The sequence below is a fragment of the Ambystoma mexicanum genome, chromosome 4p (genome assembly GCF_040938575.1).
Source record: "Ambystoma mexicanum isolate Mex_15411 chromosome 4p, UKY_AmexF1_1, whole genome shotgun sequence".
Classification (NCBI taxonomy): Eukaryota; Metazoa; Chordata; class Amphibia; order Caudata; family Ambystomatidae; genus Ambystoma; species Ambystoma mexicanum.
Genome location: NC_090927.1, coordinates 844,640,019 through 844,649,797, shown reverse-complemented (window position 1 = coordinate 844,649,797; position 9,779 = coordinate 844,640,019). Strand labels below are relative to the sequence as shown.

The following is a 9,779-nucleotide window of genomic DNA, read 5'->3' as shown; positions in this document are numbered from 1 at the left end:
TCTTAGCATTCCTAGAGCCTACGGCCACACCACACTGAATGCACCCGATCTCGTCTGATCTAGGAAGTTAAGCAGTGTCAGGCCTAGTTAATACCTGGATGGGAGAAGGCCTGGGAATACCAGGTGCTGTAGGCTTTTTTGTGCTCCAAGTTCAGGAAGTGAGGCCTTTCTCAATTGCCTTTTAAAACTGCAAGGTCTAGCCGACTAGATGCTTAAAAGTACAAAACTCACTAGGCCCAGAGCCTACGGCCACACCACACTGAATGCGCCTGATCTCGTCTGATCTCAGAAGCTAAGCAGTGTCAGGCCTAGTTAGTACCTGGATGGGAGACCACCTGGGAATACCAGGTGCTGTAGGCTTTTTTGTGCTCCAAGTTCAGGAAGTGAGCCATTTCACAATTGCCTTTCAAAACTGCAAGGTCTAGCCGACTAGATGCTTAAAAGTACAAAACTCACTAGGCCCAGAGCCTACGGCCACACCACACTGAATGCGCCTGATCTCGTCTGATCTCAGAAGCTAAGCAGTGTCGGGCCTAGTTAGTACCTGGATGGGAGACCGCCTGGGAATACCAGGTGCTGTAGGCTTTTTTGTACTCCAAGTTCAGGAAGTGAGCCATTTCTCAATTGCCTTTCAAAACTGCAAGGTCTAGCCGACTAGATGCTTAAAAGTACAAAACTCACAAGGCCCAGAGCCTACGGCCACACCACACTGAATGCGCCCGATCTCGTCTGATCTCGGAAGCTAAGCAGTGTAGGGCCTCGTTAGTACCTGGATGGGAGACCGCCTGGGAATACCAGGTGCTGTAGGCTTTTTTGTGCTCCAAGTTCAGGAAGTGAGCCTATTTCACAATTGCCTTTCAAAACTGCAAGGTCTAGCCGACTAGATGCTTAAAAGTACAAAACTCTCTAGGCCCAGAGCCTACGGCCACACCACACTGAATGCGCCCGATCTCGGAAGCTAAACAGGGTCGGGCCTAGTTAGTACCTGGATGGGAGACTGCCTGGGAATACCAGGTGCTGTAGGCTTTTTTGTGCTCCATGATTAGTAATTGCGCAACTTCTCAATTATTTTTCAAATTTGGTATGTTTCCAAAATAATTGTATCCCGTTTTATAGCGGAAATGTTGGACAACATCATGAGGGCTGGAGCTACCTTTTTACATAGAATTAGCATACAGGTAGTGTGTTCATGGGTAATAAATCGACTTTCACATGTAATGCAGTACAGAGAATATTGAGTCCTTCAAGAGGCATGAAAGAAAACCATTATTGTGTTGATTGTTCTCTCCACCTCCCTGCAACAGACACAGGATGGATGAATTAAAGTTATCCTACCAGACATAGGAGTCCTGAATGGGCCCACCAGTCTTATATATCTCGCCTGATCGAGCCTGATCGAGCGATGAGCGTGGTATCATGTTGCAAGTGGCTGCATGGCTTAGCTTACTAAATGCAAATGCATAAGAGTAATATTCTTAGCATTCCTAGAGCCTACGGCCACACCACACTGAATGCACCCGATCTCGTCTGATCTTGGAAGTTAAGCAGTGTCAGGCCTAGTTAGTACCTGGATGGGAGACTGCCTGGGAATACCAGGTGCTGTAGGCTTTTTTGTGCTCCAAGTTCAGGAAGTGAGCCCTTTCTCAATTGCCTTTTAAAACTGCAAGGTCTAGCCGACTAGATGCTTAAAAGTACAAAACTCACAAGGCCCAGAGCCTACGGCCACACCACACTGAATGTGCCCGATCTCATCTGATCTCGGAAGCTAAGCAGTGTCGGGCCTCGTTAGTACCTGGATTGGAGACCGCCTGGGAATACCAGGTGCTGTAGGCTTTTTTGTGCTCCAAGTTCAGGAAGTGAGCCATTTCTCAATTGCCTTTCAAAACTGCAAGGTCTAGCTGACTAGATGCTTAAAAGTACAAAACTCACTAGGCCCAGAGACTACGGACACACCACACTGATTGCGCCCGATCTCGTCTGATCTCGGAAGCTAAGCAGTGTCGGGCCTAGTTAGTACCTGGATGGGAGACCACCTGGGAATACCAGGTGCTGTAGGCTTTTTTGTGCTCCAAGTTCAGGAAGTGAGCCATTTCACAATTGCCTTTCAAAACTGCAAGGTCTAGCCGACTAGATGCTTAAAAGTACAAAACTAAACTCACTAGGCCCAGAGCCTACGGCCACACCACACTGAATGCGCCCGATCTCGGAAGCTAAGCAGGGTCGGGCCTTTTTAGTACGTGGATGGGAGACTGCCTGGGAATACCAGGTGCTGTAGGCTTTTTTGTGTTCCATGATTAGTAATTGCACAACTTCTCAATTATTTTTCAAATTTGGTATGTTTCCAAAATAATTGTATCCCGTTTTATAGCGGAAATGTTGGACAACATCATGAGGGCTGGAGCTACCTTTTTACATAGAATTAGCATACAGGTAGTGTGTTCATGGGTAATAAATCGACTTTCACATGTAATGCAGTACAGAGAATATTGAGTCCTTCAAGAGGCATGAAAGAAACCCATTATTGTGTTGATTGTTCTCTCCACCTCCCTGCAACAGACACAGGATGGATGAATTAAAGTTATCCTACCAGACATAGGAGTCCTGAATGGGCCCACCAGTCTTATATATCTCGCCTGATCGAGCCTGATCGAGCGATGAGCGTGGTATCATGTTGCAAGTGGCTGCATGGCTTAGCTTACTAAATGCAAATGCATAAGAGTAATATTCTTAGCATTCCTAGAGCCTACGGCCACACCACACTGAATGCACCCGATCTCGTCTGATCTCGGAAGTTAAGCAGTGTCAGGCCTAGTTAGTACCTGGATGGGAGACCGCCTGGGAATACCAGGTGCTGTAGGCTTTTTTGTGCTCCAAGTTCAGGAAGTGAGCCCTTTCTCAATTGCCTTTTAAAACTGCAAGGTCTAGCCGACTAGATGCTTAAAAGTACAAAACTCACTAGGCCCAGAGCCTACGGCCACACCACACTGAATGCGCCTGATCTCGTCTGATCTCAGAAGCTAAGCAGTGTCGGGCCTAGTTAATACCCGGATGGGAGACCGCCTGGGAATACCAGGTGCTGTAGGCTTTTTTGTACTCCAAGTTCAGGAAGTGAGCCATTTCTCAATTGCCTTTCAAAACTGCAAGGTCTAGCCGACTAGATGCTTAAAAGTACAAAACTCACAAGGCCCAGAGCCTACGGCCACACCACACTGAATGCGCCCGATCTCGTCTGATCTCGGAAGCTAAGCAGTGTCAGGCCTCGTTAGTACCTGGATGGGAGACCGCCTGGGAATACCAGGTGCTGTAGGCTTTTTTGTGCTCCAAGTTCAGGAAGTGAGCCATTTCTCAATTGCCTTTCAAAACTGCAAGGTCTAGCTGACTAGATGCTTAAAAGTACAAAACTCACTAGGCCCAGAGCCTACGGCCACACCACACTGATTGCGCCCGATCTCGTCTGATCTCGGAAGCTAAGCAGTGTCGGGCCTAGTTAGTACCTGGATGGGAGACCACCTGGGAATACCAGGTGCTGTAGGCTTTTTTGTGCTCCAAGTTCAGGAAGTGAGCCATTTCACAATTGCCTTTCAAAACTGCAAGGTCTAGCCGACTAGATGCTTAAAAGTACAAAACTCACAAGGCCCAGAGCCTACGGCCACACCACACTGAATGCGTCTGATCTCGGAAGCTAAGCAGTGTCGGGCCTCGATAGTACCTGGATGGGAGACCGCCTGGGAATACCAGGTGCTGTAGGCGTTTTTGTACTCCAAGTTCAGGAAGTGAGCCATTTCACAATTGCCTTTCAAAACTGCAAGGTCTAGCCGACTAGATGCTTAAAAGTACAAAACTCACTAGGCCCAGAGCCTACGGCCACACCACACTGAATGCGCCCGATCTCGGAAGCTAAGCAGGGTCGGGCCTAGTTAGTACCTGGATGGGAGACTGCCTGGGAATACCAGGTGCTGTAGGCTTTTTTGTGCTCCATGATTAGTAATTGCGCAACTTCTCAATTATTTTTCAAATTTGGTATGTTTCCAAAATAATTGTATACCGTTTTATAGCGGAAATGTTGGACAACATCATGAGGGCTGGAGCTACCTTTTTACATAGAATTAGCATACAGGTAGTGTGTTCATGGGTAATAAATCGACTTTCACATGTAATGCAGTACAGAGAATATTGAGTCCTTCAAGAGGCATGAAAGAAAACCATTATTGTGTTGATTGTTCTCTCCACCTCCCTGCAACAGACACAGGATGGATGAATTAAAGTTATCCTACCAGACATAGGAGTCCTGAATGGGCCCACCAGTCTTATATATCTCGCCTGATCGAGCCTGATCGAGCGATGAGCGTGGTATCATGTTGCAAGTGGCTGCATGGCTTAGCTTACTAAATGCAAATGCATAAGAGTAATATTCTTAGCATTCCTAGAGCCTACGGTCACACCACACTGAATGCACCCGATCTCGTCTGATCTTGGAAGTTAAGCAGTGTCAGGCCTAGTTAGTACCTGGATGGGAGACCGCCTGGGAATACCAGGTGCTGTAGGCTTTTTTGTGCTCCAAGTTCAGGAAGTGAGCCATTTCACAATTGCCTTTCAAAACTGCAAGGTCTAGCCGACTAGATGCTTAAAAGTACAAAACTCACAAGGCCCAGAGCCTACGGCCACACCACACTGAATGCGTCTGATCTCGGAAGCTAAGCAGTGTAGGGCCTCGTTAGTACCTGGATGGGAGACTGCCTGGGAATACCAGGTGCTGTAGGCTTTTTTGTGCTCCATGATTAGTAATTGCGCAACTTCTCAATTATTTTTCAAATTTGGTATGTTTCCAAAATAATTGTATCCCGTTTTATAGCGGAAATGTTGGACAACATCATGAGGGCTGGAGCTACCTTTTTACATAGAATTAGCATACAGGTAGTGTGTTCATGGGTAATAAATCGACTTTCACATGTAATGCAGTACAGAGAATATTGAGTCCTTCAAGAGGCATGAAAGAAAACCATTATTGTGTTGATTGTTCTCGCCACCTCCCTGCAACAGACACAGGATGGATGAATTAAAGTTATCCTACCAGACATAGGAGTCCTGAATGGGCCCACCAGTCTTATATATCTCGCCTGATCGAGCCTGATCGAGCGATGAGCGTGGTATCATGTTGCAAGTGGCTGCATGGCTTAGCTTACTAAATGCAAATGCATAAGAGTAATATTCTTAGCATTCCTAGAGCCTACGGCCACACCACACTGAATGCACCCGATCTCGTCTGATCTCGGAAGTTAAGCAGTGTCAGGCCTAGTTAGTACCTGGATGGGAGACCGCCTGGGAATACCAGGTGCTGTAGGCTTTTTTGTGCTCCAAGTTCAGGAAGTGAGCCCTTTCTCAATTGCCTTTTAAAACTGCAAGGTCTAGCCGACTAGATGCTTAAAAGTACAAAACTCACTAGGCCCAGAGCCTACGGCCACACCACACTGAATGCGCCTGATCTCGTCTGATCTCAGAAGCTAAGCAGTGTCGGGCCTAGTTAGTACCTGGATGGGAGACCACCTGGGAATACCAGGTGCTGTAGGCTTTTTTGTGCTCCAAGTTCAGGAAGTGAGCCATTTCACAATTGCCTTTCAAAACTGCAAGGTCTAGCCGACTAGATGCTTAAAAGTACAAAACTCACTAGTCCCAGAGCCTACGGCCACACCACACTGAATGCGCCCGATCTCGGAAGCTAAGCAGGGTCGGGCCTAGTTAGTACCTGGATGGGAGACTGCCTGGGAATACCAGGTGCTGTAGGCTTTTTTGTGCTCCATGATTAGTAATTGCGCAACTTCTCAATTATTTTTCAAATTTGGTATGTTTCCAAAATAATTGTATCCCGTTTTATAGCGGAAATGTTGGACAACATCATGAGGGCTGGAGCTACCTTTTTACATAGAATTAGCATACAGGTAGTGTGTTCATGGGTAATAAATCGACTTTCACATGTAATGCAGTACAGATAATATTGAGTCCTACAAGAGGCATGAAAGAAAACCATTACTGTGTTGATTGTTCTCTCCACCTCCCTGCAACAGACACAGGATGGATGAATTAAAGTTATCCTACCAGACATAGGAGTCCTGAATGGGCCCACCAGTCTTATATATCTCGCCTGAATGAGCCTGATCGAGCGATGAGCGTGGTATCATGTTGCAAGTTGCTGCATGGCTTAGCTTACTAAATGCAAATGCATAAGAGTAATATTCTTAGCATTCCTAGAGCCTACGGCCACACCACACTGAATGCACCCGATCTCGTCTGATCTCGGAAGTTAAGCAGTGTCAGGCCTAGTTAGTACCTGGATGGGAGGCCGCCTGGGAATACCAGGTGCTGTAGGCTTTTTTGTGCTCCAAGTTCAGGAAGTGAGCCCTTTCTCAATTGCCTTTTAAAACTGCAAGGTCTAGCCGACTAGATGCTTAAAAGTACAAAACTCACTAGGCCCAGAGCCTACGGCCACACCACACTGAATGCGCCTGATCTCGTCTGATCTCAGAAGCTAAGCAGTGTCGGGCCTAGTTAGTACCTGGATGGGAGACCACCTGGGAATACCAGGTGCTGTAGGCTTTTTTGTGCTCCAAGTTCAGGAAGTGAGCCATTTCACAATTGCCTTTCAAAACTGCAAGGTCTAGCCGACTAGATGCTTAAAAGTACAAAACTCACTAGTCCCAGAGCCTACGGCCACACCACACTGAATGCGCCCGATCTCGGAAGCTAAGCAGGGTCGGGCCTAGTTAGTACCTGGATGGGAGACTGCCTGGGAATACCAGGTGCTGTAGGCTTTTTTGTGCTCCATGATTAGTAATTGCGCAACTTCTCAATTATTTTTCAAATTTGGTATGTTTCCAAAATAATTGTATCCCGTTTTATAGCGGAAATGTTGGACAACATCATGAGGGCTGGAGCTACCTTTTTACATAGAATTAGCATACAGGTAGTGTGTTCATGGGTAATAAATCGACTTTCACATGTAATGCAGTACAGAGAATATTGAGTCCTTCAAGAGGCATGAAAGAAACCCATTATTGTGTTGATTGTTCTCTCCACCTCCCTGCAACAGACACAGGATGGATGAATTAAAGTTATCCTACCAGACATAGGAGTCCTGAATGGGCCCACCAGTCTTATATATCTCGCCTGATCGAGCCTGATCGAGCGATGAGCGTGGTATCATGTTGCAAGTGGCTGCATGGCTTAGCTTACTAAATGCAAATGCATAAGAGTAATATTCTTAGCATTCCTAGAGCCTACGGCCACACCACACTGAATGCACCCGATCTCGTCTGATCTTGGAAGTTAAGCAGTGTCAGGCCTAGTTAGTACCTGGATGGGAGACCGCCTGGGAATACCAGGTGCTGTAGGCTTTTTTGTGCTCCAAGTTCAGGAAGTGAGCCCTTTCTCAATTGCCTTTTAAAACTGCAAGGTCTAGCCGACTAGATGCTTAAAAGTACAAAACTCACAAGGCCCAGAGCCTACGGCCACACCACACTGAATGCGCCTGATCTCGTCTGATCTCGGAAGCTAAGCAGTGTCGGGCCTCGTTAGTACCTGGATGGGAGACCGCCTGGGAATACCAGGTGCTGTAGGCTTTTTTGTGCTCCAAGTTCAGGAAGTGAGCCATTTCTCAATTGCCTTTCAAAACTGCAAGGTCTAGCTGACTAGATGCTTAAAAGTACAAAACTCACAAGGCCCAGAGCCTGCGGCCACACCACACTGAATGCGCCCCATCTCGTCTGATCTCGGAAGCTAAGCAGTGTCGGGCCTCGTTAGTACCTGGATGGGAGACCGCCTGGGAATACCAGGTGCTGTAGGCTTTTTTGTGCTCCAAGTTCAGGAAGTGAGCCATTTCTCAATTGCCTTTCAAAACTGCAAGGTCTAGCTGACTAGATGCTTAAAAGTACAAAACTCACTAGGCCCAGAGCCTACGGCCACACCACACTGATTGCGCCCGATCTCGTCTGATCTCGGAAGCTAAGCAGTGTCGGGCCTAGTTAGTACCTGGATGGGAGACCACCTGGGAATACCAGGTGCTGTAGGCTTTTTTGTACTCCAAGTTCAGGAAGTGAGCCATTTCACAATTGCCTTTCAAAACTGCAAGGTCTAGCCGACTAGATGCTTAAAAGTACAAAACTCACTAGGCTCAGAGCCTACGGCCACACCACACTGAATGCGCCCGATCTCGAAAGCTAAGCAGGGTCGGGCCTAGTTAGTACCTGGATGGGAAACTGCCTGGGAATACCAGGTGCTGTAGGCTTTTTTGTGCTCCATGATTAGTAATTGCGCAACTTCTCAATTATTTTTCAAATTTGGTATGTTTCCAAAATAATTGTATCCCGTTTTATAGCGGAAATGTTGGACAACATCATGAGGGCTGGAGCTACCTTTTTACATAGAATTAGCATACAGGTAGTGTGTTCATGGGTAATAAATCGACTTTCACATGTAATGCAGTACAGAGAATATTGAGTCCTTCAAGAGGCATGAAAGAAACCCATTATTGTGTTGATTGTTCTCTCCACCTCCCTGTAACAGACACAGGATGGATGAATTAAAGTTATCCTACCAGACATAGGAGTCCTGAATGGGCCCACCAGTCTTATATATCTCGCCTGATCGAGCCTGATCGAGCGATGAGCGTGGTATCATGTTGCAAGTGGCTGCATGGCTTAGCTTACTAAATGCAAATGCATAAGAGTAATATTCTTAGCATTCCTAGAGCCTACGGCCACACCACACTGAATGCACCCGATCTCGTCTGATCTCGGAAGTTAAGCAGTGTCAGGCCTAGTTAGTACCTGGATGGGAGACCGCCTGGGAATACCAGGTGCTGTAGGCTTTTTTGTGCTCCAAGTTCAGGAAGTGAGCCCTTTCTCAATTGCCTTTTAAAACTGCAAGGTCTAGCCGACTAGATGCTTAAAAGTACAAAACTCACTAGGCCCAGAGCCTAAGGCCACACCACACTGAATGCGCCTGATCTCGTCTGATCTCAGAAGCTAAGCAGTGTCGGGCCTAGTTAGTACCTGGATGGGAGACCGCCTGGGAATACCAGGTGCTGTAGGCTTTTTTGTACTCCAAGTTCAGGAAGTGAGCCATTTCTCAATTGCCTTTCAAAACTGCAAGGTCTAGCCGACTAGATGCTTAAAAGTACAAAACTCACAAGGCCCAGAGCCTACGGCCACACCACACTGAATGCGCCCGATCTCGTCTGATCTCGGAAGCTAAGCAGTGTCGGGCCTTGTTAGTACCTGGATGGGAGACCGCCTGGGAATACCAGATGCTGTAGGCTTTTTTGTGCTCCAAGTTCAGGAAGTGAGCCATTTCACAATTGCCTTTCAAAACTGCAAGGTCTAGCCGACTAGATGCTTAAAAGTACAAAACTCACAAGGCCCAGAGCCTACGGCCACACCACACTGAATGCGTCTGATCTCGGAAGCTAAGCAGTGTAGGGCCTCGTTAGTACCTGGATGGGAGACTGCCTGGGAATACCAGGTGCTGTAGGCTCTTTTGTGCTCCATGATTAGTAATTGCGCAACTTCTCAATTATTTTTCAAATTTGGTATGTTTCCAAAATAATTGTATCCCGTTTTATAGCGGAAATGTTGGACAACATCATGAGGGCTGGAGCTACCTTTTTACATAGAATTAGCATACAGGTAGTGTGTTCATGGGTAATAAATCGACTTTCACATGTAATGCAGTACAGAGAATATTGAGTCCTTCAAGAGGCATGAAAGAAAACCATTATTGTGTTGATT

At 46.8% G+C, this 9,779-nt stretch overlaps 22 non-coding genes and 10 pseudogenes across 22 annotated transcripts; all 32 read left to right on the top strand.

Moving 5' to 3' along the window:
- The first annotated feature begins 16 nt into the window (after positions 1–16).
- LOC138457795 (5S ribosomal RNA) lies at positions 17–135 on the top strand (annotated as a pseudogene).
- A 106-nt stretch (positions 136–241) lies between these two features.
- Positions 242–360, top strand: LOC138463319 (5S ribosomal RNA). The gene has a single exon (XR_011265906.1). It is a non-coding gene; the product is annotated as a 5S ribosomal RNA (ribosomal RNA).
- A 106-nt stretch (positions 361–466) lies between these two features.
- On the top strand, positions 467–585 carry LOC138455973 (5S ribosomal RNA). The gene has a single exon (XR_011262051.1). It is a non-coding gene; the product is annotated as a 5S ribosomal RNA (ribosomal RNA).
- Positions 586–691: 106 nt separating this feature from the next.
- On the top strand, positions 692–810 carry LOC138461692 (5S ribosomal RNA). Its single transcript, XR_011264298.1, has one exon. It is a non-coding gene; the product is annotated as a 5S ribosomal RNA (ribosomal RNA).
- A 107-nt stretch (positions 811–917) lies between these two features.
- LOC138457704 (5S ribosomal RNA) lies at positions 918–1,026 on the top strand (annotated as a pseudogene).
- Positions 1,027–1,489: 463 nt separating this feature from the next.
- On the top strand, positions 1,490–1,608 carry LOC138454340 (5S ribosomal RNA). Its single transcript, XR_011261021.1, has one exon. It is a non-coding gene; the product is annotated as a 5S ribosomal RNA (ribosomal RNA).
- Positions 1,609–1,714: 106 nt separating this feature from the next.
- LOC138454809 (5S ribosomal RNA) lies at positions 1,715–1,833 on the top strand. The gene has a single exon (XR_011261468.1). It is a non-coding gene; the product is annotated as a 5S ribosomal RNA (ribosomal RNA).
- A 106-nt stretch (positions 1,834–1,939) lies between these two features.
- LOC138454451 (5S ribosomal RNA) lies at positions 1,940–2,058 on the top strand. Its single transcript, XR_011261128.1, has one exon. It is a non-coding gene; the product is annotated as a 5S ribosomal RNA (ribosomal RNA).
- A 111-nt stretch (positions 2,059–2,169) lies between these two features.
- Positions 2,170–2,278, top strand: LOC138459243 (5S ribosomal RNA; annotated as a pseudogene).
- A 463-nt stretch (positions 2,279–2,741) lies between these two features.
- LOC138461507 (5S ribosomal RNA) lies at positions 2,742–2,860 on the top strand. The gene has a single exon (XR_011264121.1). It is a non-coding gene; the product is annotated as a 5S ribosomal RNA (ribosomal RNA).
- Positions 2,861–2,966: 106 nt separating this feature from the next.
- Positions 2,967–3,085, top strand: LOC138464278 (5S ribosomal RNA). Its single transcript, XR_011266858.1, has one exon. It is a non-coding gene; the product is annotated as a 5S ribosomal RNA (ribosomal RNA).
- Positions 3,086–3,191: 106 nt separating this feature from the next.
- Positions 3,192–3,310, top strand: LOC138453841 (5S ribosomal RNA). Its single transcript, XR_011260544.1, has one exon. It is a non-coding gene; the product is annotated as a 5S ribosomal RNA (ribosomal RNA).
- Positions 3,311–3,416: 106 nt separating this feature from the next.
- Positions 3,417–3,535, top strand: LOC138460550 (5S ribosomal RNA). The gene has a single exon (XR_011263233.1). It is a non-coding gene; the product is annotated as a 5S ribosomal RNA (ribosomal RNA).
- A 106-nt stretch (positions 3,536–3,641) lies between these two features.
- Positions 3,642–3,750, top strand: LOC138458357 (5S ribosomal RNA; annotated as a pseudogene).
- Positions 3,751–3,856: 106 nt separating this feature from the next.
- Positions 3,857–3,965, top strand: LOC138457141 (5S ribosomal RNA; annotated as a pseudogene).
- Positions 3,966–4,428: 463 nt separating this feature from the next.
- Positions 4,429–4,547, top strand: LOC138464964 (5S ribosomal RNA). The gene has a single exon (XR_011267539.1). It is a non-coding gene; the product is annotated as a 5S ribosomal RNA (ribosomal RNA).
- A 106-nt stretch (positions 4,548–4,653) lies between these two features.
- Positions 4,654–4,762, top strand: LOC138458665 (5S ribosomal RNA; annotated as a pseudogene).
- Positions 4,763–5,225: 463 nt separating this feature from the next.
- Positions 5,226–5,344, top strand: LOC138461506 (5S ribosomal RNA). The gene has a single exon (XR_011264120.1). It is a non-coding gene; the product is annotated as a 5S ribosomal RNA (ribosomal RNA).
- A 106-nt stretch (positions 5,345–5,450) lies between these two features.
- LOC138462983 (5S ribosomal RNA) lies at positions 5,451–5,569 on the top strand. The gene has a single exon (XR_011265569.1). It is a non-coding gene; the product is annotated as a 5S ribosomal RNA (ribosomal RNA).
- A 106-nt stretch (positions 5,570–5,675) lies between these two features.
- Positions 5,676–5,784, top strand: LOC138457139 (5S ribosomal RNA; annotated as a pseudogene).
- A 463-nt stretch (positions 5,785–6,247) lies between these two features.
- Positions 6,248–6,366, top strand: LOC138463156 (5S ribosomal RNA). The gene has a single exon (XR_011265742.1). It is a non-coding gene; the product is annotated as a 5S ribosomal RNA (ribosomal RNA).
- Positions 6,367–6,472: 106 nt separating this feature from the next.
- LOC138462971 (5S ribosomal RNA) lies at positions 6,473–6,591 on the top strand. The gene has a single exon (XR_011265557.1). It is a non-coding gene; the product is annotated as a 5S ribosomal RNA (ribosomal RNA).
- Positions 6,592–6,697: 106 nt separating this feature from the next.
- LOC138457138 (5S ribosomal RNA) lies at positions 6,698–6,806 on the top strand (annotated as a pseudogene).
- Positions 6,807–7,269: 463 nt separating this feature from the next.
- On the top strand, positions 7,270–7,388 carry LOC138463659 (5S ribosomal RNA). Its single transcript, XR_011266246.1, has one exon. It is a non-coding gene; the product is annotated as a 5S ribosomal RNA (ribosomal RNA).
- A 106-nt stretch (positions 7,389–7,494) lies between these two features.
- Positions 7,495–7,613, top strand: LOC138463779 (5S ribosomal RNA). Its single transcript, XR_011266363.1, has one exon. It is a non-coding gene; the product is annotated as a 5S ribosomal RNA (ribosomal RNA).
- A 106-nt stretch (positions 7,614–7,719) lies between these two features.
- Positions 7,720–7,838, top strand: LOC138455208 (5S ribosomal RNA). Its single transcript, XR_011261849.1, has one exon. It is a non-coding gene; the product is annotated as a 5S ribosomal RNA (ribosomal RNA).
- A 106-nt stretch (positions 7,839–7,944) lies between these two features.
- Positions 7,945–8,063, top strand: LOC138460549 (5S ribosomal RNA). Its single transcript, XR_011263232.1, has one exon. It is a non-coding gene; the product is annotated as a 5S ribosomal RNA (ribosomal RNA).
- Positions 8,064–8,169: 106 nt separating this feature from the next.
- On the top strand, positions 8,170–8,278 carry LOC138458722 (5S ribosomal RNA; annotated as a pseudogene).
- A 463-nt stretch (positions 8,279–8,741) lies between these two features.
- LOC138461505 (5S ribosomal RNA) lies at positions 8,742–8,860 on the top strand. The gene has a single exon (XR_011264119.1). It is a non-coding gene; the product is annotated as a 5S ribosomal RNA (ribosomal RNA).
- A 106-nt stretch (positions 8,861–8,966) lies between these two features.
- Positions 8,967–9,085, top strand: LOC138464900 (5S ribosomal RNA). Its single transcript, XR_011267477.1, has one exon. It is a non-coding gene; the product is annotated as a 5S ribosomal RNA (ribosomal RNA).
- A 106-nt stretch (positions 9,086–9,191) lies between these two features.
- On the top strand, positions 9,192–9,310 carry LOC138465087 (5S ribosomal RNA). The gene has a single exon (XR_011267663.1). It is a non-coding gene; the product is annotated as a 5S ribosomal RNA (ribosomal RNA).
- Positions 9,311–9,416: 106 nt separating this feature from the next.
- Positions 9,417–9,525, top strand: LOC138458664 (5S ribosomal RNA; annotated as a pseudogene).
- Positions 9,526–9,779: the final 254 nt, after the last annotated feature.